The 4,593-nt window shown below is 34.3% G+C and overlaps 1 non-coding gene across 1 annotated transcript; it reads right to left on the bottom strand.

Annotated features, from left to right (window-relative positions):
- Nucleotides 1–1,253: 1,253 nt before the first annotated feature.
- LOC131355350 (U6 spliceosomal RNA) lies at nucleotides 1,254–1,356 on the bottom strand. The gene has a single exon (XR_009204858.1). It is a non-coding gene; the product is annotated as a U6 spliceosomal RNA (small nuclear RNA).
- Nucleotides 1,357–4,593: the final 3,237 nt, after the last annotated feature.

Genomic DNA, 4,593 nt, shown 5'->3' with positions numbered 1-4,593 from the left:
TTATTATTATTATTAATTTATTAATTCATTTCATTTACTATATTTTCGTTTATAACTTAAATGCTGTGTTGACTGTCCCCCTACCCCATCTCCTTTTCTTGACTTCTGTCATATTCATTCCTATGTTATGTTAGTAAGTGTTGAATAATAACAATAAAATTTCCACCTATTTTCACTTATTGATCCCAAGTTTACAGTTTGCACCTGGTTGCACCCATTGCACTTTATGTAGCTAAGACAAACTTTCTGTCCTTAGCTGTGTTGTTCTTTTGTTTTGTAGCTGTATGTTGTTATGTTGTCTTGTGTAGCACCAGGGTCCTGGAGAAACGTTGTCTCATTTCACTATGTAACAGCTTCATGTGGATAAAATGACAATAAAAGCTTCTTGACTTGACTCTTGACAGTTGTGCAGAACAGACCTGACTTTTTATCCTACAAAAAAATGTTTTCATATATTGTTCAGATGTTGAATTCTCACAACATTTGATGTGAATAAGATTTGTTCAGCTACAGTGTGCATTCCTTTGCTCTATTATTATGTCCTGTGTAATTTGTCTATATGAAAGATTTCTTTGATCATAAAAATCTTTTAGTAATAGATAAATTAGACAGATGGATGGATGGGTATGGACATTATGTAATGACACTGCAGATATAACAAAGCTGATTTTGTACAGTTTTTATTAATGGCTTGGGGAAGAAACTGTTACACAGTCTAGTTGTGATGGCCCGAATTCTGTGGTAACTTTTTCCAGATAGCAGGAGAGTGAAGAGTTTTTATTGTTAGGTAATGAACCAAAACAATCAAGAATATATAACAAATTGTTAAAGTATGTAAAACTTAAAGGGTTAAGACAGAATATGGGTCATGGTATTTTTCCTTATTTCATTTCCTAACCTTTGTTTGTTTGTTTGTTTGTTTGTTTGTTTGTTTATTTATTTATTTATTTATTTGCTGCTAAACTGCTGTGCACATGCCAGTCCAATAGATGGCGGTAATACACCAGAACTGCCATTAAAATAACAACAGGAAGATGAACACAAGCGAAGAAATAAACCCATCTAAGACATGAAATGATTGTAAAATGGTGTATTTCAAGGCATGGTTAATGCGGATCTGTTATGTGCTATTATTTTTTAACACCATTAAAGGTAAGAGCTCCTTCTCTATCGGTTAAAGCCGTATAATTAAAGTGTAATTGTATTTGTAGTATTTCGTAATGCTCATGTTTTAAGTGTCATGAGTGGGGTATATATCTAAAAGACGCTTCACGATTTTGCGTGTCATCCTTGCGCAGGGGCCATGCTAATCTTCTCTGTATCGTTCCAATTTTAGTATATGTGCTGCCGTAGCTTTATTTCGAGAGAGCAGCACGATGTCTGGCAGAGGCAAAGGCGGTAAAATTATTGTTAAAATAGATTGATCATAAAGCTTTTGCTTTAAGTATCTTGTGGTACTAAAGTTCTGATTCCTTCGTTCCTGTGTAAGTTGTGAAGAAGAGTTTATCTCTGTTAAAAGTAAAAAAAAAAAAAAAAAAAAAAAAATGCCCCCCAGGGGAGCCTCCCCGGTTTCCTCGGGGAGGCACTGGGTTCGTCTGAGATACATGGGCCCAGGTGAAACTCCTAATAGATCTGAGGTTGGGCTCAACCTTTTACAGAGTCAATGGATGAATGCTGCTGATATATACTCATTTATTGCTGCTGCGAACAAGAAGGAGTTTGAAATATGCTTTCACTATGAAAATGCTCTGCAAAGATTTGTGCAAATCTCCAACACTTCTAATGGAAATAATTTCTGGAAAAACTGGGAAATTACAACATCTACACCCCAGGATATTCGTTTCATTATAGTCAAGTTCTGGACCGGCAGAGTCGCAGATGCTGATGTTGAACTCTACCTCTCACGATTCTGTGAGATTCTTCAACCTGTGCAGAAACCAGTTGACCAGTTTGGTCTGTGGTATGGAATTCGCCGTTACAAGGTAAAGTTAAAAGAAGGTCCAAACGGTGAACTGACCCAGATTCCCAACTCAATCACAATGGGTCCTTACAGTGGAAAAACCACATATCCTGGCCAGATTCAACGCTGTTTTATCTGCTGCGCCTCTGACCACCAGGCAAAAGATTGTAATAACTCTAAATGCTGGAAATGCGGAAATCTCGGACATAAAGGGAAAAGTTGCACAGATATTGAGACATGCAGTCTATGCCAAGAAAAAGGACACGTGTATTTTCAATGCCCAAAATCGTACAGCAATAGACTCAAAAGCTCAGGACTACAGAAAAATGATACAGCAATTAACGAAGTGCCAAAGATGCAAGAGACACAAAATAAGCTGTGCTCAGATCCACAAATTAGTAAAGAATGTGGCGTTAAAAAAGATGATAATGGCAAAAATGACATCTTCATCTGAAAACAGCTCTTCAGACAGCACTACAGATACTGAAGACTCTTCAACTGACAGTGAGGATTCTACAACTTCCTCCGACGAGACTTCAAAATCATCACAGGATATAACTCTTATTGAAAAGACGCGACTAGAAACGGACATTTCCGGTTTTGCGGCTGAAGCCCCAAGTGGCTTAACTCTCGAGATTGAGAGCACTAAAGGCCAGACTAGAAAAGCCGAAAATATCGAAGAAGCACTGAACGAAGCAATCAACGCGTGGACGTCGGACAACGAGACAACGGACAATAGCATGGTAGTAAGTAAAACCGTAGTATCGGAAAACATATTAGATAATATATCTCGAGCTTCTAAGAATAAAAGAAGAAAAAGAAGGTCTCCAGCTCAGAACGAAAACTCAAAGAAAATTAAAGAATGAAGTTTAATTACTTCCTTTTTTTCTCTTTTACTTTCATGTCAATTAACGTTGTCTCTATTAATGTGCGGGGGATTCAATCGTTAAAAAACCGAGAAAAAAAATCTCCGCGTTGAAGAGAAAGTATTGTGATATTATATGTGCCCAAGAAGTAAGATTAAAAAGTCAAGATGATATAGATAATGTTAAAAAGATGTGGGAACATGATAAGGCAATATTATCTATCGGTGAAGACCAAGCTGATGGCGTTGGCGTTTTCTTTAAAAGTAATGCCGAAATTGTCTTATGTAGGGAAATCATTCCCGGTAGACTAATACTAGTCGATTGTTATTATAAAAGTCAAAAATTTAGAATTATTAACGTGTATACACCTGATAGACCAGGGAAAATGAGATTATTCTACAAGCTCTATGAAATTTTAAATGTCGGTTTTAATGTAATTCTGTGCGGTGATTTTAATACGGTTACTAACGAGAAAGATAGATAGATTTCCGTTCACAACTCAAGGTATTAGTAGAGAAGGTAAGCTCTTAAAAAAAGTTTGTGAAACATGTGAACTTAAAGACTCTTTTAGAGTTAAGTTTCCAGATGACTTTGGCTTTACGAGATTTGATACCAAAACTAAAACCAGAATTGATAGAATATATATATATATCAAATACTCTGAAGGTAAGACATTATAGAACAGAATTGTTAGTGGACTCTGATCATTTTGCTGTTATGGTAAAACTAGATATTAATATATATGAGCGTAGGGGACTTTGGAAATTAAATACCTCTTGTTTAAAAAATAGAGAAGTCTTATATGACCTCTCTAAGGAGATCAAGAGGATTAAAGAATTGAAAGTTTTGACAAGATCTAATATCGAAATGTGGGATGTATTTAAAAAACAGGTAACTGTATATTTAAAACAAAAATGTAGGTTAATGAAACAACAAAAAAACAATTTTTATAACAACCTCTTAGCAAATTATGTTGAATTACAAACAAAAAAAGATAGAACATAAGAAGACGATGGGTTACAAAAAATAAAAAATGAATTAGCAAATATAAATAATGAATTGTTTCTTAATACCCAGATACAGGCTGGTTTAGATACTGAATACTTAGGAAACCCACAAAATGTAATTAAACAATTAAAAAAAAGAAGAGAAGATAGAGTTATTAAATCAATTAGAGACAGTAAAGGTAATATTATCGAAGAGGAGAAAGAGAAAAGACAGGTAATAATGGAAATGTGTCGTGATACATCAGCAAAAATAAACATTAGTGAAGATAAAATAAATAGTTTTTTAGCGACGTGTCCAAAATTGGGGAAAGATAAATATCAGATGCTAGAATCTCCTATAACAAATGAAGAGATAGTAAATGCTATTTCTCAATTAAACAGAGGAAAAAGTCCAGGTCCAGATGGACTACCTACTGAATTTTACCAAGCTTGTGTTACAGACATCACCGAGTTATTAGTAAATATGTTTAATGAAGGTATACAAAATGGAAATTTTAATGAATCTTTTTACCATAGTGTAATCTCCTTAATATATAAAAAAAAGGCGATCCTAATGATTTAGACAATTGGAGACAAATTAGTGTTATTAATGTAGATTATAAAATTTTAGCTAAAATAATTGCGAATCGCATGAACGGAATTTTAAATAATGTAATCGAAATTGAACAGACGTGTGCTATCAAAGGTAGATATATGTGGGATAACTTAGGAACTATAAGAGATTTGATCGTAGAGACGAGAAATAAAATTTTTTTTTATA

This window comes from Hemibagrus wyckioides, linkage group LG06 (genome assembly GCF_019097595.1).
Source record: "Hemibagrus wyckioides isolate EC202008001 linkage group LG06, SWU_Hwy_1.0, whole genome shotgun sequence".
In the NCBI taxonomy this organism is placed as follows: Eukaryota; Metazoa; Chordata; class Actinopteri; order Siluriformes; family Bagridae; genus Hemibagrus; species Hemibagrus wyckioides.
This window is presented reverse-complemented; position numbering and strand designations above follow the sequence as displayed.